Consider the following 25,421-nt stretch of genomic DNA (forward strand, 5'->3'; position numbering starts at 1 on the left):
GGTTGGTCATAATTTTCCCTTCCAAGGAGTAAATATCTTTTAATTTCATGGCTGCAATCACCGTCTGCAGTGATTTTGGAGTCCCCCAAAATAAAGTCTGACACTGTTTCCACTGTTTCCCCATCTATTTCCCATGAAGTGATGGGACCAAATGCCATGATCTTCGTTTTCTGAATATTGAGCTTTAAGCCAACTTTTTCACTCTCCACTTTCACTTTCATCAAGAGGCGTTTTAGTTCTTCTTCACTTTCTGCCATAAGGGTGGTGTCATCTGCATATCTGAGGTTATTGATATTTATCCTAGCAATCTTGATTCTAGCTTGTGCTTCTTCCAGCTCAACGTTTCTCATGATGTACTCTGCATAGAAATTAAATAAGCAGGGTGACAGTATACAGCCTTGACATACTCCTTTTCCTATTTGGAACCAGTCTATTGTTCCATGCCCAGTTCTAACTGTTGCTTCCTGACCTGCATATAGGTTTCTCAAGAGGCAGATCAGGTATTCTGGTATTCCCATCTCTTTCAGAATTTTCATGGACTATACCATCCACGGAATTTTCCAGGCCAGACTACTGGAATGGGTAACCTTTCCTTCACCACAGGATCTTCCGAACACAGGGATTGAACCCAGGTCTCCCGCATTACAGGCAGATTCTTTACCAGCTGAGCCACACAAACTAGTTTTTCTTGACCAGTAAGAACCTTATAATTTTTCCTTTATATTAGGAAAATGGAATAAAGTCTTCTAATAATACAACTAGTCATATATTTTGATTATGCTGAATAATAACTGTTGTACATTAAATAAGACTGAATTTTTCTGTGTATTAGATGTCTTACTTGATCTAAACACTATTCCTTTTTGTATCTATTAGAGTTCTTCCTTTTTGATTCTTGTCAATATAGAATGAGTTAAAGTTTGTTACATTTTTCCTATTCAATGTTTTATTGGAATATTTTATTCTTTTATCATGTCAAACAATTTTATTGAAGGATAAATATTGTTACTGAGAAAATTTTGCATGTTATAAAAATTTAAATACTGATAGTATATTAAATACATAAATGTGCAAATTCTGTCCAATGGACATAAATGCTTAATTGTTTAGAAAGTCATGGTAAGAAAAACGGGGAGTTATAATTAAATTGAGGCAAAATTAGTCTATTTACTTGATAAATATTTATTTTTTAGCCTTCCATAAGTCAGACACATTTGTAGGTAAGTCAAAGATGAATAAAATTTTACACAAATTATAATTAAAATGCTGATGTCCTGTGAAGAGCTATGATGTGTTATAAGAACAAAGAGAAGTAGGACATGGTTGGTCAGGGACATTAGAGAAGGTTTGCCTTTAAAAATGACATTGTAGTTGAATTTTGAATAATGACATATTTGTTCAGGGGACAAGAGTGTCACCATTGGGAGTGGTATTATAGTCCCTAGATCTATAAAATGACCTTATTCCTACATGTGCCTTTTATGGATATCTCAAACTATAAGCTTAGCATTGTCAGTGCCTTGATTCAGTCCTAAGCCCACAAGACTTCAGTTCAGTTCAGTCGCTCAGTCGTGTCCAACTCTTTGTGACCCCATGAATTGCAGCACGCCAGGCCTCCATCACCAACTACCAGAGTTCACTCAGACTCACGTCCATTAAGTCAGTGATGCCATCCAGCAAGACTTAGAAACAAAAAAAAATTATTTGTTTAGAAAATATATGAAATAATCATGAGAAGGATTAGAAAAAATGATGGGATCACAATTGGATCATTTTTATTTTCTGTTAAACTATTTGGAAAGTTATAAAATATTTACCTCTAAGTTTTTAAAAACATAAAAATTAGGCAAAGCAAACATACAAATTAGGCAGCACAAAAGTCGAGCTCCTTAGAGTAAACAAAATAATTTGAAATATGATGAAAATTCTAAGCATTGTAGTAACTTAGATTCCTGACGAAAGCAAGGAGTATATTTCCAAAGCCTGCATTGTTATATTCATTTATGCTTTTCATGAGTGTTGGATAAGAAATGCCTACACTCTTCATGGCCTAATTCTTTAAATGCACTAATAACAAGCCCTTAGAAAGGGAACAGGCCAGTACTTTGCTTACAAGCCTAGTGGTAGTACCCAGGTTGTATAAACATCTGCAAGGCAGTTAAGCCTCATGGGGCCTTAATTTTCTGATAAGGAAAACTCCGTAATCAATCTACCTCATTGTTGTATCACATGTAATTCATGTAATCCTATGCATATATTTAAAGCATTATCCACATATAAAGTTGTGTTATCATCATCTCTGAAAATGTACTGAAGAATTTATCTGGTAGTTTTTTTGACATAGGCTACTGTGTACCATTTCAGTTGTCCTCAAACTTCTCTGAAGTTGAATCTTTGCTGGTGAGAAGTTTCATTTTTATTATCTAAAACTGTAAATGATGCTATTTATTTTCCTGCACAAACAGCAACTTGCAAATTGAAACAAAGATAACAAAGAAAGAAAGTATGGTAGGCTAAACAAACTCAAGGAAGGATTTTCTTTCCTAGAACTTACAGAAGAAACAAGTCCTGCCCTAACATTGACATTTGACCAGAGAAACTGTTTTAGGACTTATGTCCTCTAAACTCTTATAAGGGAAAACAATCTGTTCTGTTTTAATCCCTCAAGTTCATAGTATTTTATACAGCAGTTCTAGGAAATCATACAGGAAAGAAGGGAAGGGAGGACGGAAGGAAGGAAGGAGGAGAGAAAGAAAGAGAAGAGGAACGAGTCACAGTACCTGCTAATCTGAGAATGATATAGGCAAACCGTCAAAGAACAATTTCATGAACTTTTCTGGCTGATGACCAAGGGGTTACCTTGTAAACATCCCTTATATTTAAAATTGTTATGTATGCTATTTTAAGTTGTTTATACCTCTATAGGAAGAGAGATGATCAAGCCCATTTTATGTTTAAAAATGAAGTTCAAGCTTTTGCTCAATGGAGTGGTATCTACAGAAACAAACTTCAAAATCTAGTATAAGGGAAAAAAGAATATTTTCAGAGAGCAAAATACTAAAAACTAATGCTATTTTGGGGCTGTGCTCTCCTTCTTTCTTTTTTTTTTTTTATATTTGTACTCACTCAAAGTACATTTTGATCTTAACAAGTGTGAATTATTCACTAAAAGACAGAACTCTCTTTGGAGTATGAAGAAGCTCTTCTTTTTTTGTTAATTTTAAAATGTTTGAAAGTATTTATCTTATTCTTTCCCTCAAGACATCCTTCTACCCAAACATACTATCCACCCTCAAAATTGCTGCAATTTTGATATCATTAAGGCAAGGGCTATTTTTAACACATATTGTTTTAAAGCAATAGTTTAACTGATATCATTGTAGAAAAGGTAAAGTTGGTATAGCTTTGCACTAAATGGAAATGGTCCTTAGCTCTTAGGTAAAGATAAAATGTCTGCATCTTAGTGCACTGTTCCCATAATTGGAATAGCTTAATTAAAAGCTTGCTGAGCTCCTTATCTCTGATAACCTATAGAGCATTACTTAATTATCTTTTCTTTTTTAGAATAGAAAAGAAAACTGTGGTTTAAAATCAGTCTAGAAAGATCTTATCTTAATTTTTTTAAAGTAATTTGGTTTTTTTTTCTCATTTAATCCTACACACAGGTATTAATGCCAACATTTCACAATTTTGATTTTACTAGGGGGCCTTCTTTCTATGCACAGATCATTATCGTCATCACATAGATATTGCTTATTGCATTTACTTATATGCAAAACATTTTTCCCATCTTTACACCCAATTTACCAATAGGTAAGTTTATTTTATAATTTTTATTTTACAACTGACAATATAGAGCAGATTGGAGAATATTTGTTAGCATGCCCAATGTTATGTAGCTAATAAATAAGAGACAGTCTATCCGATAAGAGTAACTTTCTTCAGCTGCCACTCTGAGTTCTGTAGTTTCTATTGTGACCTGGTGCAGGCAGAGGCAAAGGAAGAGTGATGCCAGAGAGAGAGGCCATGGAGAAAAGGTGAGAGCAGCATGGATGAAGAGGTCACACTGAGTGAGCACAAGGGCGGTTTCAGGGAAGCAAGTAAGCAGTTTTACTGTGTAAAATGATTTACTAAGTAGCCAAGGCTATTTCTTTTAGCACTGTTCTTAAACCCAAAAGTACCCAAATGCTACAGTAATTTTTTAAAAATGTCCCTTTTAAGGCCTTTTCAAGGGTGTCTTAATATGTTCACTAGCATCTTGGAAATAATGATTATTTTGAAGGAAAAACACACAAAGTTTTGTAAAATATCTAAGAGGAGAGATGGGTAAGTGGTTTGTGTGGAGTTACCTCATGTTCTAATAGTAAGTCTATTGTTTGAGAAATATAAATTGTTTTTTTTTTTCTTAAATAGATTGTGTATGTATGTCATTGAATATACATTTTTAACAAATATTCTGTAACTCTCATAGCAGATTTTAAATGCTAAGTTGATTTGATCAGGTCATTTAGTTTTTATATTTTCACTATAATAATAATCCAAGGATAAAAGCAATAGCATAAAAAAAATCCCCATCCATATGCACACATACCACTCTCTTACCTGAATTATAAAATCTATGTTAAGAACATTACTGATACAACAGAAATAATACAAATCCCCTATTTTTACAATACAAGCATAATGACCGTGATATGTACAGCACATTATACTATGCAAACATGTTGAGGTGCATAAATCATTTCATTGTCTTCAAAACATTACACTGCAAACAGAAAGGAGTATTTCCTGATAATCATTCAGTGCTGAATGTGATAAAAGCTACAAGAAAATATGTATATAAATAAAATCTGCAGGCCCAAAAGCCAGATCTATCAACCAAAAACTTCAATGAAAAGCAGGATTAAATATGTCAAAATATACAAACTCAGATGCAATGGTTCCTGATTTCCAGAACTGTTGATTTTATGACTATGAAAAAGAGAAGGACCTTATGATCCTTGCCCCACCCCATGTTCTCTGCCTGTTTTTTGTCTGTGGGAAAAAAAAAAAAAGTAAGTTTAATCAAGGAAGTGAGAAAATGCAGAAACAAAAGCAGTTAAACAGGACAAGACAATAATAGTTTAGTTAGTAAACAAAGTCAGGGATCTTTAATCCTTGTCAAGACCTAAAGATAATATAAATCATATCTTGTGAGCTGGCTTATAGATACTAAAATCCTCACTTGGTAGAAGTTGACTATATGATGACCAGGCTGTAGCCATGACATGTGTGTGCATGCTAAGCCACTTCAGTCGTATCTGAATCTTTGCCATCCTATGGACTGGAGCCGCCAGGCTTATCTGTCCATGGGCTTCTCCAGGCAAGAATACTGGAGTAGGTTGCCATGCCCTCCTCCAGGGGATTTTCCTGACCCAGGGATAGAACCTGTGTCTCATGTCTCCTGCAGGTTCGTTACTACTAGCGCCCCCCAGGAAGCCCAGGCATGACATAAGCCCCCACAGTTCCAAGAACTTCCCTCAAAGAAATGGGAACAAACCAACCATGGAACTGAAGATTAACTGTACTTAAAACAAAAAAGAGAAGGCAATGGCATGGCACCCCACTCCAGCACTCTTGCCTGGAAAATCCCATGGATGGAGGAGACTAGTGGGCTGCAGTCCATGGGGTCACTAAGAGTCGGACACGACTGAGTGACTTCACTTTGACTTTTCACTTTCATGCATTGGAGAAGGAAATGGCAACCCACTCCAGTATTCTTGCCTGGGGAATCCTAGGGACGGGGGAGCCTCGTGGGCTGCCGTCTCTGGGGTCGCACAGAGTTGGACACGACTAAAGCAACTTAGCAGCAGGAGTAGCAACAAAACAAAAAAGATGTCACTGATCAGCCCACCAGATGACCGATTCTAAGATGATGTCAGAGCTCACTGCTATTTCTACATTTAGCTCCCTCTCTTTGTCTATAAAACTCTAGCCTACTGATTGTCAGTGTTGCAGGGAGTCAGCCTTTATACAGGAGACCATCCTACCACTGCCCACTGCCAGCAATTGCTGGCATCCAAGATAAAGCAAGCTTTCTTTTTACCCACATTGCCTCTTTAATGCCTTTTGAGTGGCAAGCAGCTGGACCTCACCTTTGGTAAATAATTAAACCCCAGAGTCTCCTGAGTATGGAAAAAAATATGAAAGAAGTAACATTTTAATGGCTTACAAATATTACTAGTAATAATGTAATGTTTCTTATGAACTATAAAGTCCACTTTTCTTAAGTTGATCCATAATTAGAAAAAGTGTTCATTGCTAATGGTTTAAGATCGTGTGCTCTCAAAATATCTGAACCATCTCTTATTTTTATTAAGAAAATTTGAGCTAGGGAAATAAAACATAAATCATATAATTCAATTTTTACTTTTTTTAAGTAAAAAGTAATATTAAGATCATTCAGAATAAAAATTTACTTAATTTTTAAATTATTTTATTTTTAACCATAATTACTGCTGCATTTTTATAATTTTTCAAATTAAATGTATAGTAAGTTGGTATTGTAAAAATATAAATTGAATATAAGCACATGATAAAATATTTTACTTTGACTTTGAATAAAGTTGATAAACAAAACAAGACCTTGCCAGCAGAAATGTGTTTCTAAACTGCATGTGTACATGCTTAGAATAATGTTGAATTCATTTTAATTAGTGCAGACTGCTTACTCTCAAGATGTCAGATTTAAAGATTTCCACTTTAGTGGTTTACTGTGACATCAATACTATATTATATTTTGTGCAAAAATCTGTTTCCTTAGCAACAGGAAGTCAATGTTCATTTCAGGCAAATCAATCGAATTAAAAGAAAAAACATAGCTTACTGTTAAATGCTATAGCTTAATATGGATAATTATACCCATAAAGAATATAGTGCTAAATTAAAAAGATTTTAAACCTCTGTAAATAGAATGTGAACTAATATACTGTATCAATAAAAAAAATTCAAAATTTTATTTTAGATGTACAAAATAAAATGTGTCCCTGTACATACAGAACTTGAAACAACAAGCATGCTATTAGTTTTTAGAGTTTTTTTTTTTTTTTGAATAAAAAAATTGCAATATTGTGTTGGCTTCGGCCATACAACAATGCAAAACAGCCATTACAGGTATTATTAATGAAATTGACACTATGCATCCTTGAATAAGAAAGTCATTTTGCCATTCTTAAACTATATTTCTACCTTTGTAAAACAAATGACATTGACTAGACTGGACCTAATGTTCCCATAGCTCTCACAAATCTATGATTTAATAATTTACATCTCTCAAGTTGATTGGCTAAGACTTGGCCAGACCTGATTTCTGTAGATGATGTATCGAGTATCCCAGTAGACTGAAAAACAGATCAGGTCATGTTAGTTATATGCTGCCAACATGGAGAGGCAGAATTATTATCTATAGTGACTATACTTAGATATTTTCCAAAAATTTATTGATAATGACCAGATTTAGGGATTGATAAAAGAAGACATGAGCAATTATATATACTACATCTTGGAAAATGTCGATATGCACCATCTAAGCCAAACATCAAATTAGATAAACTTTTGAGTTCCTAAACAGAATCCCAAGCCTTTGGTATTGTCAATGATAAATGGAAAATCTTGGCAGTTCGTAATAGATCCCTTCCTCTTGCATTGTATCCTGACATAGGAGAAGAGAAATGGGGTCACGATCCTTTGCATTTTTTACATTGATTGTGTTATTTTGCATCTTTCAATCTTTTGTTAATTTTTATGATTGTTTCACATTTCTATAAAAAAGATAACTGGGGCTGCCTTGTATTTGGGAGGGGTCCTTCTCTTTTCGGGACTTCCCTGGTAGCTCGGATGGTAAAGCATCTCCCTGCAATGAGGGAGACCTGGGATTGATCCCTGGGTCGGGAAGATCCCCTGGAGAACGAAATGGCAACCCACTCTTGCTAGGAAAATTCAATGGATGGAGGAGCCTGGTGGGCTACAGTCCATGGGTTCGCAAAGAGTCAGACACAACTGAACGACTTCACTTTATTTTCTTTCCTCTCTTTTCTAGACAGCAGCCATTCTTTGAAAACTTTGGCCTCTGCAGTAGGAATAAACAGTCATCCCCACTCCACCCTCTCCAACCTATAAATAAGGGGATGACAAAAGAAAAATTAAGCTAGTTGCAGTGCAAAATAAGCATCATTTTGCACATATCCATACTGTGGCTCAGATGGTAAAGAACCCACCTACAAGGCAGGAGACAGGGGTTCAGGCCCTGGGTCAGGATGATCCCCTGAAGAAGTGAAGTGAAAGTCTCTCAGTTGTGTCCAATTGTCTGTGACCCCATGGAGAAGGGAATGACAACCCACCCCAGTATTCCTGCCTGGAGAAGTCCATGGACAGAGAAGCCTGGTGGGCTACAGCCCACAGGGTCCCAAAGAGTTGAACACAACTGAACAAGTTAACACTTTCACTTTCAAACTAGGTATAGAAAAACCTAACCATCAAGAATAGAAGTTGAAAATACAGTTTTGGGAGCAAAGTCTGATAAAAATAATGTAAATTTGTGCTGCTTCTTTATAAGGGCATCAGATCAGATCAGATCAGATCAGTCGCTCAGTCGTGTCCGACTCTTTGTGACCCCATGAATCGCAGCACGCCAGGCATCCCTGTCCATCACCAACTCCTGGGGTTCACCCAAACTCATGGCCATTGAGTCGGTGATGCCATCCAGCCATCTCATCCTCTGTTGTCCCCTTCTCCTCCTGCCCCCAATCCCTCCCAGCATCAGAGTCTTTTCCAATGAGTAACTCTTCGTATCAGGTGGCCAAAGTACTGGAGTTTCAGCTTTAGCATCATTCCTTCCAAAGAAATCCCAGGGCTGATCTCCTTCAGAATGGACTGGTTGGATCTCCTTGCAGTCCAAGGGACTCAAGAGTCTTCTCCAACACCACAGTTCAAAAGCATCAATTCTTCGGCTCTCAGCCTTCTTCACAGTCCAACTCTCACATCCATACATGACCACAGGAAAAACCATAGCCTTGACTAGACAAACCTTTGTTGGCAAAGTAATGTCTCTGCTTTTGAATATGCTATCTAGGTTGGTCATAACTTTCCTTCCAAGGAGTAAGCGTCTTTTAATTTCATGGCTGCAGTCACCATCTGTAGTGATTTTGGAGCTCAGAAAAATAAAGTCTGACACTGTTTCCCCATATAAGGGCATGCTCTACCTCAAATAAACAATAGAAAAGTTTCTGAGACTCATAAGCCTATGATAAGCAACAAATCCAATAATGTACAATTGACATAATGCCTACTACTCACTCGATTTATGTAAGATATTCATTAGTGTTTTTGTTATATTAATTCAGTAATAATCATCACGATTATAAAGCACTAACATACACAAACATACTTTAGCTTTGTAAATTGGCAGACAATGGATTTGAAAGACACCAGGGAATCCTCAGTCTCAAATATTTACTCCATTATAGATCTACAGAATGATTGGTATCATAGATTTGATAGTGAAGCCATTGGTCCTTTTGACACTTATTCATTTATTTTGTTTCTAGATTGTCTGTAACAAAATATTTACCAAAATGTCAAAGACAATAAAGTTGAATGTCCTGGTACAAGAACACAAAGAGGTTATGTAGAGGAGATAATCATTCATTTCTTACATCTCTAGAATTGTTGTTTTTAGTTGCTAAGTCTTGTCTGACTCTTTTGTGTCCCCATGGATTACAGTCCGCCCAGCTCCTTCTGTCCATGATATTTCCCAGGCAAGAATACTAGGAGTTACCATTTCCTTCTCCAGGGTATCTTCCCAACCCACGGACCAAACCTGTGTCTCCTGCATTAGCCGGTGGATTATTTACCACTGAGCCTACATAGAAGCCCAAATCTAGGATACAGTGACAACAAAGAAAATAAAATCATCATCCAGAAAAAAATAATATAAAGTTAGGAACAGCTACATGGACAAAGACACATTTTCCCTTCATTTATGAAATATCTTTCTTTTAGATAAAATGAATCACTTAGTAGGTAGGAAATATATTTTCTACTTCAGAGAAAATACCTTCAGGTTTTGTAATTAGGCATGCTCCTATATGAAATCTCCCACAAGTGACCTGAAGCAGTTATACCCATCAGATGATTCTACAGGTACACTTTAGGAATAGCACAATACCACAGTAGCAATTTTCAAAGGTCTTTGTATCTGATAAGGGAAGAGAATCAAGAAGTATGAAGAGCTCTAAAATTATTCACCAATAAGAATTTTATAATTGAACATTATTAGGGTGTCATCTGCCTGAAGTTAGGGGCCTAAGACAGAAAGGGTCTTAAAATTACTCTGAGATATAAAATATACAAGTTAATGTTGATAGTCACTATAAAATATGAAAAAAAAATGTATTGACATTTGAACTACTAGAAGGTAATATTGCACAATCTGCTAGAAATATAGATGTGATTTAATATAGTCTGGCCAGAAATACCACTTCGATTAAATTATATATTAATGAGAGTTGAGCATGATTTTTTTTGTTTGTTAGGATTTAATTAACCTATGCAGAGTGACTATGAAAGTAAAAAAAAAAATCTATTATTTGATTAAATGAAATTTAATAACTGAGGTTATATTCTGCTTGAAGTAGCCTAGGATTTGGACTATATTGAGTATTAGTCTGGAAATAGATGGGATAAGGATGGCTGGAAGAATTTGCCTATAATTTGAGCATGGAAAAATTCCAATTTGCGGTTGAAGCTGAGGGATATTAAATCCAGCAGATGGAGAAGAAGTAGCAGAACCTTACTAGCATCTCATGCTGAAGGTTAGGCATGCTACATGCCAATCATGCTGCTGCATGCAGAAGCTTCCCTGAAACCATATAAAACTGCCACTCCCTCTATATCTCATTTATTTCCAATTCAGAAAAAAAAATGGCCGCTTTGGTAGCAATCATAGTGAAACAACTCTAACCAAACTTAAAAATTTGCTCATTGATATGAAATTACCAAATTTAAATCCTAATCTTCTACAATCAGTTCATTCAAAACCAGACTTTAGCCAGCAGCGGGAAGTGAAATATATCAGCTCTACAACCATTTACCCTGGGTGGCTCAGCAAAAAACTTTTACAAATCACTGACACTAGTGACTAGACCAAATGTAAAAGAAGGTTAAATTAGCCTTTGATATAATTCTTGTTCTTAGGACTTATGCTAGGTAAAATGCACTATGCTATGCTATGCTAAGTCACTTCAGTCATGTCCGACTCTGTGTGACCCTATAAACGGCAGCCCACCAGGCTCCGCCATCCTGGTAGGCTCCACCATCCATGGGATTCTCCAGGCAAGAGTACTGGAGTGGGGTGCTATTGCCTTCTCTGAGGTAAAAAGCACTAGAAATTATGTAATATTTTCTATCCTAAAACCAGAAAGTCAGAAGTGTTAGCTACAAAGGGCCATAGATCGCTAGTTTAGATTCAGGAAAACTGACTCAGTTCAGACTCTGATGGCTTGAGAGGATCATTAGTATGGATTTTCAAATAAAGAATAATGTAGTTATCACTTGTGAAAATAAAATACATTGTTACAAAAGTGTTTTAAATAGTTTCAAGTCTCAAAAAAGTTTCTATGTTAGTCTGAACCATAAAAGTAGATGGAATCCTCTAAAAGTAATACTGTAGAGATTTTAAGGCAGATCAGTTCAGTCAGTCAGTTCAGTTGCTCAGTCGTGTCCAACTCTTTGCAACCCCATGAATCACAGCACGCCAGACATCCCTGTCCATCACCAGCTCCCGGAGTTCACCCAAACTCATGGCCATTGAGTCGGTGATGCCATTCAGCCATCTCATCCTCTGTCGTCCCCTTCTCCTCCTGCCCCCAATCCCTCCCAGAATCAGAGTCTTTTCCAATGAGTCAACTCTTCGCATGAGGTGGACAAAGTACTGGAGTTTCAGCTTTAGCATCATTCCTTCCAAGGAACACCCAGGGCTGATCTCCTTCAGAATGGACTGGTTGGATCTCCTTGCAGTCCAAGGGACTCTCAAGATTCTTCTCCAACACCACAGTTCAAAAGCATCAATTCTTCAGCCCTCAGCTTTTTTCACAGTCCAACTCTCACATCCATACATGACCACTGGAAAAACCATAGCCTTGACTAGACGGACCTTTGTTGGCAAAGTAATGTCTCTGCATTTTAACATGCTATCTAGGTTGGTCATAATTTTCCTTCCAAGGAGTAAACGTCTTTTAATTTCATGGCTGCAATCACCATCTGCAGTGATTTTGGAGCCCCAAAAAAATAAAGTCAGCCACTGTTTACACTGTTTCCCCATCTATCTGCCATGAAGTGATGGCACCGGATCCCATGATCTTAGTTTTCTGAATGTTGAGCTTTAAGCCATCTTTTTCACTCTCCTCTTTCACTTTCATCAAGAGGCTTTTTAGTGCCTCTTCACTTTCTGCATAAGGGTGGTGTCATCTGCATATCTGAGGTTATTGATATTTCTCCCGGCAATCTTGATTCCAGCTTGTGCTTCTTCCAACCAAGTGTGTCTCATGATGTACTCTTCAGTTCAGTTCAGTTCAGTGGGTGACAATATACAGCCTTGACATACTCCTTTCCCTGTTTGGAACCAGTCTGTTGTTCCATGTCCAGTTCTAACTGCTGCTTCCTGACCTGCATATAGGTTTCTCAAGAGGCAGTTCAGGTGGTTTGGTATTCCCATCTCTTTCAGAATTTTCCACAGTTTATTGTGATCCACACAGTCAAAGGCTTTGGCATAGTCAATAAAGCAGAAATAGATGTTTTCCAGGAACCCTCTTGCTATTTAGATGATCCAGCGGATTTTGGCAATTTGATCTCTGGTTCCTCTGCCTTTTCTAAAACCAGCTTGAACATCTGAAAGTTCACGGTTTATGTATTGCTGAAGCATGGCTTGGAGAATTTTGAGCATTACGTTACTAGCGTGTGAGATGAGTGCAATTGTGGAGTATTGAGCATCTTTGGCATTGCCTTTCTTTGGGATTGGAATGAAAACTGACCTTTTCCAGTCCTGTGGCCACTGCTGAGTTTTCCAAATTTGCTGGCATATTGAATGCAGCACTAGCACGCTAATGGCAGAAAGCGAAGAGGATCTAAAGAGCCTCTTGATGAGGGTGAAAGAGGAGAGTGAAAAAACTGGCTTAAGACTAAACATTCAAAAAAGTAAGATCATGGCAACAGGTCCTATCACTTCATGACAAATGGGAGGGGAAAAAGTAGAAGCACTGACAGATTTTCTTTTCTTGGACTCCAAAATCACTGTGGACAGTGACTGCAGGCATGAAATTAAAAGATGCTTGCTCCTTAGAGGAAAACCTATGACAAAACTAGACAGCATATTAAAAAGTAGAGACATCACTTTGCCAACAAATAGTCAAAGCTATGTTTCTTTCCAGTAGACATGTACTGGTGTGATAGTTGGACAATAAAGAAGGCTGAGTGTCAAAGAGTTGGTGGTTTTGAACTGTGCTAGAGAAAACTCTTGAGAGTCCCCTTGGACTGCAAGATCAAACCAGTCAATCCTAAAGGAAATCAATGCTGAATGTTCATCAGAAGGACTGATGCTGAAGCTGAAGCTCTAATACTTTGGCTACCTGATGCATAGAGCAAACTTATTGCAGAAGACTCTGATGCTGGAGAAGACTGAGGGCAGAAGGAGAAGGGGGTGACAGAGGAAGAGATGTTTGGATAGCATCACTGACTCAATGGACATGAGTTTGAGCAAACTCTAGGAGACTGTGAAGGACAGGGAAGCATGGCATGCTGCTGTCCATGGAGTTGTTAAGAGTCAGACATGACTCAGTGACTGAACAACAGTAACAAATCTAGCGATGAAAACACGAACACCAAAATTTAAAAATCTATGTCATTTACATCTGTTAAAAATAATTATGCCTAAATGTGTATGATGTGTAATATTCACATGGTGAAACTACAAAATGTTAATGAAAGAAATTCCATAAGAGCAGAATAAGTGTGGATACACACTTACATATGTATTCATGAGTTGGAAGATGCAGCAAAGATATGTTACCCTCATTGATATTTAATTTTAATACATTTGCTGTCAAAATCCCAACAAGATTTATAGTTAATATAGACAAGATTGTTCTAAAAGTTATCTGGCAAGGCAAAGAAACAAGAATGACTCAAATTATTTCGAAAACTAGAAGTAAAATGATTAATGTTTAGTCTATCTCATTTTAAGGCATTATATGGCAGACATAACCAAGATTGTGTGGTGTAGGTGGGGGTATAGACTCTTAAATCAATGGAATAGAATAAAGAATCTGTAAGTAGACCCAGGAAAATATGCAAACTGAGTTCTTGTTTCTTTTTATAAAATATTTTAAGAAAAGTTTAGATTTACAGCAAAATTGCTAATGTAGTACAGAAAGTTCCCATATACACATTCTTTTCCCCTATTGTTAACATCTCACATTGTCATGGTAACTTTGTTTCAATTAAACAACCAATATTGATATATTATTATTCATTTAAGCCCACACTTTAAGCAGATTCTCTTAAATTTATTTAATGCTCTTTTTTTATCCTGGGATCATTGCAAGGACATCATATTATATTTAAAAATAATGTTTCCTTAGGCTTCTTTTGGCTAAGACTGCTTCTCGGACATTAATGGTTTTTGATAACCTTAGCAAGCTTGAAAAGTACAGGTCAGGGGTATTGAAGATCAAAGAGTTAAAGTGCCCATATCATCACATCATATCAAGAATGTATATAGTCTATATGATTTTCCACCATTGATGTTAACCTAGTTCATCTGTCTAAGAAATTGATTCTTAGGTTCTTAAACCATAAAATGACTCTTTTTTATTTTGATTTTTGTGCTAGTGAATATATTATTTACAAAGAAGTCACAATGTGACCAGAGAAGGCAATGGCACCCCACTCCAGTTCTCTTGCCTGGAAAATCCCATGGACGGAGGAGCCTAGTAGGCTGCAGTCCATGGGGTCGCTAAGAGTCAGACACAACTGAGTGACTTCACTTTCACTTTTCACTTTCATGCATTGGAGAAGGAAATGGCAACCCACTCCAGTGTTCTTGTCTGGAGAATCCCAGGGACAGAGAGCCTGGTGGGCTGCCGTCTATGGGGTCTCACTAAGTCAGACACGACTGAAGCAACTTAGCAGCAGCAGCATCACAATGTGATGCTCACACTTAATGAATTGGGAGTTGTATTCTCCTTTCTGACTGGAATATCTACATGAATCGCTTTAAATTCTTCCATATAGATCTATCTTTTCTATATAACTCATTTAGATATTCTATCATTTATTTCTAATAATATGAACTTAGATAGTTCTTCTGTACCCTAGATTAAATCCAGTACTAATTTATTTATCTTCTTGATCAAATTGCTTTAAACTCTGCCATTGGAAGCTCTTTCAATAAACCCCTGTGTTTTGTTGTTGCTGTTGTTTTGACATACACCAATCATTGTAAAATTTTTGGTTGATTTGATTGATTGCTTTTGAGTATTTCTTTACTCTTAAACACTATGAGATGCCTCAGGCTCATATTATGTATTTCCAGCTCTATTAATAGCCAACCATTTCTCTGCAGAGCTGCTTTTAATGGAGAATGGTATTAGAAATCAAGAACTGTGTGTAGATGTGCTTGTTGCTCTTGGTATACCATTGCTTCTAAACCCTCTCAGTTGATGTAGCAAGAAAATATGTGTGTTTATAAATCTCGTGTATAAAAACATATGTATAAATGTAGCCATCTGTAAGTAGGCAACCCTGGTAGCTCAGACAGTAAAGCGTCTGCCTACAATGCGGGAGACCTGGGTTCAATCCCTGGGTTGGGAAGATTTCCTAGAGAAGGAAATGGCTACCCACTCCAGTACTCTTGCCTGGAAAATCCCATGGATGGAGGAGCCTGGTAGGCTATAGTTCATGGGGTCACAAAGAGTTGGACACGACTGAGCGACTTCACTCACTCACTCACTCAAACATGCATTTATACTGATGTCACAAACTTGAATTACCACAAGCATTAATTCTAGAATCTTTCTTTTGCTTATATTTGTAGCCTATCACTCCAAGAGTGAGAAACTCGGCCTCCACCAACTATGATTTTTTAAAAAAATCTGCAATTCATTTATATAATTGCTTAATTACAGGACAGAGTTTTAGAAGTATAAGCATTGTTAATGTGTAACCCTATGGGAAACAATTCCATTAAATAAAGTAGAATATTTATGTGCAGATTCTTTGGACTTTAGTGTTACAAACACCACTCATTACCAAAGTTACTTACATCAACAACTTAGCCTCCCACCCTCTTCAGTTGGACTATTTTATTCATTGGTAATACAGTTAGATCATTTCACATCATTCTTCATTCTACCCTGGATCTCTAGGCCTTTATTTATTCCTTGGAAAAATCTTCCCTTCTTTATGTAGATTAAAGGTTTTGAATAATTTCCCTGCTTCCTAAATAATGTTGATATTTCTTCCTGGACCAGGTATGCAGAGAGTGGATTTCCTCCGATTTTCTTTAAGGTTATTGCTTATTCACTTTAGAAGGATAATTTCACAAGATATAGAATGCTAGTTTGGTAGATTTTTTCTTTCAATAATTCGGATATTTCATTTCACACTTTTCTTGCTTGCATGGTTTCTGAATAAAAGTCAGTCCATTGTGATTGTTTTGTTAATTCTCTATATAAATATTTTATCTCTGTCTTCCCTGAAGATTTTTAATTGTGTTTTCTCCAAAGGTTTTACTATGATATGCTTAGGTATATTTTGTGGTTGCCTTTTTTGTTGTCTGTTACCCTACCTGGTTTTCTATGGGTTTCCTGGCTCTCTGGTTTGGTGTCTGTTGCCAAAGTTAAAAATTCTTGGCCATTACTACTTCAAAAATTTCTTAAATGCTATTCTTTCTTCTTCTGCCTGGTATTTCAAGTATACATATTTTGCACATTTTAAAATCATTCATGGATTTGGATACTGTGTTCTGTGCTTTGTGGTTGTTTGTTTTCAATTTTAATTTTGCTCTTGCATGACAGTTTGGGAAGTTTATGTAAACAAAATTATTGATTTTTTTATTCAGCCATGTCTCATGTACTGATGAGTACAGTAAAGGAAATGTTTTGTTTTGTTTTTTTTTTTCACTTCTAGAATATCCCCTTTTCTCAGAATTTTTATGTCTTTATTTATATTCAGATCAGATCAGATCAGTCGCTCAGTCGTGTCTGACTCTTTGCGACCCCGTGAATAGCAGCACACCAGGTTTCCCTGTCCATTATCAACTGCCAGAGTTCACTGAGACTCACATCCATCAAGTCAGTGATGCCATCCAGCCATCTCATCCTCTGTCGTTCCCTTCTCCTCTTGCCCCAATCCCTCCCAGCATCAGAGTCTCTTCCAGTGAGTCAACTCTTTGCATGAGGTGGCCAAAGTACTGGAGTTTCAGCTTTAGCATCATTCCTTCCAAAGAAATCCCAGGGCTGATCTCCTTCAGAATGGACTGGTTGGATCTCCTTGCAGTCCAAGGGACTCTCAAGAGTCTTCTCCAACACCACAGTTCAAAAGCATCAATTCTTTGTTTATATTAGTCATCTGTTATTACATGTTATCTATGCTTATATATTAGTGCCTTTAACATATTAATCATAGTTATTTAAAATTTCCTGTCTAACGATTCCAAACTTTTTATCACTTTTGTTGGCTTCTGATGTTTGCTTTTTATCTTAACACTGTGATATTTTCCTTGGTTTTTTGTGCACCTCATAATTTTTCTATAAGTCTTACATGATGTTTTGGATGATAACAACTGATATAGTCATTTAAGGTAGGTTTTATGTTTCTATAGCTAGAATTTAGTATGTGTTTAAGATTTTTTATACCTATCAATTGGCTTCCCAGGTGATGTCTTGGTAAAGAATCCACCTGCCAATGCAGGAGGCACAAGAGCCACAGGTTCAATCACTGGGTTGAGAAGATTCCTTGGTGTAGGAATGGTAAACCCCTCCAATATCCTTGCTTGGAAAATTCCATAGACAGAGGGGATTGGTGGGCTATAATCCATGGTTTAAAGAGTCAGATGTAACAAGTTAACAGAGCACATACATACGTAGCTCTTGTACTAGAGATTTCAAAATTCTCTGTTATGCTTGCTTTTGTCCTTCTTAATGCTCAGATCATGAACTCCTTATTGCCAAATTCAGACTTAAATTGAAGAAAGTAGGGAAAACCACTAGACCAGTCAGTTCAGTTCAGTCTCTCAGTCATGTCCTACTCTTTGCAACCCCATGAATCGCAGCACACCAGGCCTCCTGGTCCATCATCAACTCCCGGAGTTCACTCAGACTCACATCCACTGAGTCAGTGATGCCATCCAGCTATCTCATCCTCTGTCATCCCCTTTCCTCCTGCTCCCAATCCCTCCCAGCATCACAGTGTTTTCCAATGAGTCAACTCTTCACATGAGGTGGCCAAAGTACTGGATTTAGCATCATTCTTTCCAAAGAACACCCAGGGCTGATCTCCTTTAGAATGGACAGGTTGGATCTCCTTGCAGTCCAAGGGACTCTCAAGAGTCTTCTCCAACACCACAGTTCAAAAGCATCAATTCTTTGGCCAGGTATGACCTAAATCAAATCCCTTATGATTATACAAAGAAGTGAGAAGTAGATTTAAGGGACTGGATCTGATAGAGTGCCTGATGAACTATGGACGGAGGTTCATGACATTGTACAGGAGACAGGGAGCAAGAACATCCCCAAGAAAAAGAAATATAAAAAAGCAAAATGGCTGTCTGAGGAGGCCTTACAAATAGCTGTGAAAAGAAGAGAAGCCAAAAGCAAAGGAGAAAAGGAAAGATATACCCATTTGAATGCAGAGTTCCAAAGAATAGCAAGGAGAGATAAGAAAGCCTTCCTCAGCAATCAATGCAAAGAAACAGAGGAAAACAACAGAATGGGAAAGACTAGAGATCTCTTCAAGAAAATGAGAAATACCAAGGAAACATTTCATGCAAAGATGGGCTCAATAAAGGGCAGAAATGGAATGGACCTAACAGAAGCAGAAGATATTAAGAAGAGGTGGCAAGAATACACAGAAGAATTGTACAAAAAAGATCTTCACGACCCAGATAATCACAATGGTGTGATCACTCACCTAGAGCCAGACATCCTGGAATGTGAAGTCAAGTGGGCCTTAGGAAGCATCTCTACAAACAAAGCTAGTGGAGGTGATGGAATTCCAGTTGAGCTATTTCAAATGCTGAAAGATGATGCTATGAAAGTGCTGCACTCAATATGCCAGCAAATTTGGAAAACTCAGCAGTGGCCACAGGACTGGAAAAGGTCAGTTTCCATTCCAATCCCTAAGAAAGGCAATGCCTAGCATGCTCAAACTACCGCACAATTGCACTCATCTCACAGGCTATGAAAGTAATGCTCAAAATTCTGTAAGCCAAGTTTCAACAATACATGAACTGTGAACTTCCAGATGTTCAAGCTGGATTTAGGTAAGGCAGAGGAACCAGAGATCAAATTGCCAACATCCATTGGATCACCAATAAAGCAAGAGAGTTCTAGAAAAACACCTATTTCTGCTTTTGACTATGTCAAAGCCTTTGACTGTGTGGATCACAATAAACTGTGGAAAATTTTGAAAGAGATGGGAATACCAGACCACCTGACATGCCTCTTGAAAAATCTGTATGTAGATCAGGAAGCAACAGTTAGAACTGGATATGAAATGACAGACTGATTCCAAATATGAAAAGGAGTACATCAGGCTGTAAATTGTCATCATGCTTATTTAACTTATATGCAAAGTACATGATGAGAAATGCTGGTCTGGAAGAAGCACAAGCTGGAGTCAAGAATGCCAGGAGAAATAATAACCTCAGATATGCAGATGACACCACCCTTATGGCAGAAAGTGAAGAACTAAAGAGCCTCTTGATGAACATGAAAGAGGAGAGTGAAAAAGTTGGCTTAAAGCTCAACATTCAGAAAACTAAGATCATGGCATCCAGTCCCATGATTTCATGGCAAATAGATGGAGAAACAATGGAAACAGTGTCAGAATTTATTTTTGGGGGGCTCTAAAATCACTGAAGATGGTGACTGCAGCCATGAAATAAAAAGACACTTACTCCTTGGAAGAAAAGTTACAACCAACATAGACAGCATATTAAAAAGCAGAGACATTACTTTGCCAACAAAGGTTCATCTTGTCAAGGCTATGGTTTTTCCAGTGGTCATGTATGTATGTGAGAGTTGGACTATAAATAAAACAGTGCTGAAGAATTGATGGTTTTGAACTGTGGTGCTGGAGAAGACTCTTGCAAGTCCCTTGGACTGCAAGGAGATCCAACCAGTCCATCCTAAAGGAAATCAGTCCTGAATGTTCATTAGAAAGGCTGATGTTGAAGCTGAAACTCCAATACTTTGGCCACCTGATGTGAAGTGCTGACTCATCTGAAGAGACGCTGATGCTGGGAAAAATTGAAGGCAGGAGGAGAAGGGGACGACAGAAGATGAGATTGTTGGATGGCATCACTGACTCAATGCATGAGTTGGAGTAAACTCCCAGAGTGGTGATGGACAGGGAACCCTGGCATGCTGCTGTCCATGGAGTTGCATAGAATTGGACATTACTGAGAGACTGAACTGAACTGATTGAATTTGGGTTTTCCTAAATATTCCTGCTTAGTGAAAGCCTGGGTTTTGCAGTATTTTTTTTAATTTTTTTACTTTAATCCATTGTCATTATATGGAAGCCCTGTTGGTTTAGTGATTAGGTATGGGGTTCAGAAAACATTCTATAATTTGTTGTTAAATCTCAGATGGAGAAATATACCATGTTCATGGATTGGAAGAATCAATGTAGTGAAAATGAGTATACTACCCAAAGCAATCTATAGATTCAATGCAATCCCTATCAAGCTACCAACAGCATTCTTCACAGAGCTAGAACAAATAATTTCACAATTTGTATGGAAAAACAAAAAACCTCGAATAGCCAAAGCGATCTTGAGAAAGAAGAATGGAACTGGAGGAATCAACCTACCTGACTTCAGGCTCTACTACAAAGCCACAGTTATCAAGACAGTATGGTACTGGCACAAAGACAGAAATATAGATCAATGGAACAAAATAGAAAGCCCAGAGATAAATCCACGCACATATGGACACCTTATCTTCGACAAAGGAGGCAAGAATATACAATGGATTAAAGACAATCTCTTTAACAAGTGGTGCTGGGAACTCTGGTCAACCACTTGTAAAAGAATGAAACTAGAACACTTTCTAACACCATACACAAAAATAAACTCAAAATGGATTAAAGATCTCAACGTAAGACCAGAAACTATAAAACTCCTAGAGGAGAACATAGGCAAAACACTCTCTGACATACATCACAGCAGGATCCTCTATGACCCACCTCCCAGAATATTGGAAATAAAAGCAAAAATAAACAAATGGGACCTAATTAACCTTAAAAGCTTCTGCACATCAAAGGAAACTATTAGCAAGGTGAAAAGACAGCCTTCAGAATGGGAGAAGATAATAGCAAATGAAGCAACTGACAAACAACTAATCTCGAGAATATACAAGCAACTCCTACAGCTCAACTCCAGAAAAATAAATGACCCAATCAAAAAATGGGCCAAAGAACTAAATAGACATTTCTCCAAAGAAGACATAAAGATGGCTAACAAACACATGAAAAGATGCTCAACATCACTCATTATCAGAGAAATGCAAATCAAAACCACCATGAGGTACCATTTCACACCAGTCAGAATGGCTGCAATCCAAAAGTCTACAAGTAATAAATGCTGGAGAGGGTGTGGAGAAAAGGGAACCCTCTTACACTGTTGGTGGGAATGCAAACTAGTGCAGCCACTATGGAGAACAGTGTGGAGATTCCTTAAAAAACTGGAAATAGACATGCCTTATGATCCAGCAATCCCACTGCTGGGCATACACACTGAGAAAACCAGAAGGGAAAGAGACACGAGTACCCCAATGTTCATCGCAGCACTGTTTATAATAGCCAGGACATGGAAGCAACCTAGATGTCCATCAGCAGATGAATGGATAAGAAAGCAGTGGTACATATACACAATGGAGTATTATTCAGCCATTAAAAAGAATACATTTGAATCAGTTCTAATGAGGTGGATGAAACTGGAGCCTATTATACAGAGTGAAGTAAGCCAGAAAGAAAAACACCAATACAGTATACTAACGCATATATATGGAATTTAGAAAGATGGTAACAATAACCCTGTGTACGAGACAGCAAAAGAGACACTGATGTATAGAACAGTCTTATGGACTCTGTGGGAGAGGGAGAGGGTAGGAAGATTTGGGAGAATGGCATTGAAACATGTAAATATCATGTATGAAATGAGTTGCCAGTCCAGGTTCGATGCACGATACTGGATGCTTGGGGCTGGTGCACTGGGACGACCCAGAGGGATGGAATGGGGAGGGAGGAGGGAGGAGGGTTCAGGATGGGGAACACATGTAAACCTGTGGCGGATTCATTTTGATATTTGGCAAATCTAATACAGTTATGTAAAGTTTAAAAAAAAAAAATCTCAGGCTTTTACTGGATCTTTATGTCTGGACTATAACTTTTAAAAATAAGGTTCCCCTCACTTCTGAAGTAACATGGTAAGTCCAGAGGTTATTAGAGTTGAACAAGGCTCTTCTCGAGCTTGGATAAGACTCTGGTAAAGTTCTTTTCCAAAGATCAGGACAGACACATTTCATACTGATTACTTTCCCCTGTCCCCGCCGGTACCATGAAGGAATTTTTCTTGAATTTTAACTGTGAGAACCTGATGCAGTTTCTAGAGGTAAACCTGAAGAAACTGCAGCCTGGGATTGTTTATCTGGATAACTCATACTCATTCTCCAGCAATTCATCAAAAGCACCACTTATGTGTTACTGACAGTTTACAGCTCTAATAGATATATAATCCCCTAGATATATAAATCTTGGTTGTGACACTCTAGAGCTGCCTTTCTTTCTATACCAGGGTAGTGGTTCTTCCAAACCCTCACTTCTGTAAGAAGTCCAAGAAGTCTTTGATTTTGAGTATGTTCAGTTTGTTTGCTTGTTTTGTTTTGTCATAAGGGCAAAGTGACAACTTCTGAGCTCTTAACATGTCTGGGCTGAAACCGGAACTCCTGCCCAACTGATTTTGGGCAAAAGTACAAATGTAACTCAGTAGGGAATAGATAGACATTTCAACCAATGGTACTGGAACAAGTGGACATTTATATACAAAGTACGAATCTTGACTTCATTCTCATATCCTATCCAAAAATTAACTCAAAATGCATCATCGACTTAAATGGAAAAGTTAAACTTATGAAACTCTTGGGAAAATAGGAGAATGCATTTGTAGAGCTAGGCAAAAAAGTCCTGATCCCTAAAGTATGATTTATAAAATGAAAAGCTGTCACTTGGTCTTCAGTGAAGTTATAAATTTTGCTTTTAAGAGAATGAAAATATAAGCTGAATACTGGAATTTGAAGTCACATATTCATCAAATGACTGTCTAGAGTATGTAGAGAACTTTCAAAGGATGATTTTTGATAAGAACCAACAATCCAATTAGAAAATGGGCAAAGGTCATGAAAATTTATTTTAGAAAATAAAATATACATATGTCAAATAAGCATGTGAAAAAAGACATTCAACTTCATTAGTGATCCAAGGAATGCAAGTTAAAACCACAAATAAGGTATCACTATACATCTGTCAGAGCAGTTAAAATAAAATGGTGAAAACAACAACAAAAGTTTGTAGGGATATAAGGATCCTAGATCACTCATGCATTGCTGGTGGGAATATAAAATTGTACAGCTGCTCTTAAAAGTATTTGGAAATTTCTTTAAAAAAAACAAAGCATTCAATTTTCATAGTACTCATCAATTGCACTCGCGATTTTATTCCATAAAAATGAAAATGATGTTAATATAAATACACAAGAACATACAGAAATGTTAGCCTCCAACTAGATATCCTTTGGAGAAGGCAATGGCACCCCACTCCAGTACTCTTGCCTGGAAAATCCCATGGATGGAGGAGCCTGGTAGGCTGCAGTCCATGGGATTGCTAGGAGTTGGACACGATTGAGCGACTTCACTTTCACTTTTCACTTTCATGCATTGGAGAAGGAAATGGCAACCCACTCCAGTGTTCTTGCCTGGAGAATCCCAGGGATGGGGGAGCCTGATGGGCTGCCGTCTATGGGGTCACACAGAGTTGGACATGACTGAAGTGACTTAGCATAGCATAGGTATCCTTTAACAGCTGAATGACTAAACCAACTGTGGTATATTCACACCATAGAATACTACCTAGCAATAACAAGGAATAAACTATTGATACACACACAACCTAAATGAATCTCCAGAAAAATTTCCTAACTGAAAAAAATGCAATACCCAAAAGCTCTGTACTATATTATTCCATTGATAGAGCATTAGTGAAATGGCAGAATTATAGAAAATGGTTTAGAACTGGAGGACAGGTGACAGGGATTAAGGATAGGGCAGCAGGTGAAAGAGTCTGATACAACTATGGAATGACATTTTGGGGGGTTTGTAGAGATGGAAAGTTTCTGTATCTTGACTGTATCAATGCCAATATTCTGTTTGTCATATTTCATTATCTTTTTGCAAGATGCTATTAAGGATAATGGATTAAGGATCTATATAATCTTTGTATTATTTCTTAAAATTTCAAATGAATCTACAGTTATCTCAAAATAAAAAGCTTAACTAAATTATTTCTAATAAAATTATGTTTCACTATCACTTTATTTTTATTTATATAAATTATTTGGAAAAAATTCACTGGACCCAGAGGTTAAATGACAAATAACCACATTTCCTGGTATACTGTATGATATAAAATGAAATTAAAGCACAAGCTGGAATCAAGATTGCTGGGAGAAATATTAATAACCTCAGATATGCAGATGACACCACCCTTATGGCAGAAAGTGAAGAGGAACTCAAAAGCCTCTTGATGAAAGTGAAAGAGGAGAGTGAAAAAGATGGCTTAAAGCTCAACATTCAGAAAATGAAGATCATGGAATCTGGTCACATCACTTCATGGGAAATAGATGGGGAAACAGTGGAAACAGTGTCAGACTTTATTTTTGGGGGCTCCCAAATCACTGCAGATGGTGACTATAGCCATGAAATTAAAAGACACTTACTCCTTGGAAGAAAAGTTATGACCAACCTAGATAGCATATTCAAAAGCAGACAATACTTTGCCAACAAAGGTCCATCTAGTCAAGGCTATGGTTTTTCCAGGGGTCATGTATGGAT

Source organism: Bubalus kerabau, chromosome 7 (assembly GCF_029407905.1).
Source record: "Bubalus kerabau isolate K-KA32 ecotype Philippines breed swamp buffalo chromosome 7, PCC_UOA_SB_1v2, whole genome shotgun sequence".
Classification (NCBI taxonomy): Eukaryota; Metazoa; Chordata; class Mammalia; order Artiodactyla; family Bovidae; genus Bubalus; species Bubalus kerabau.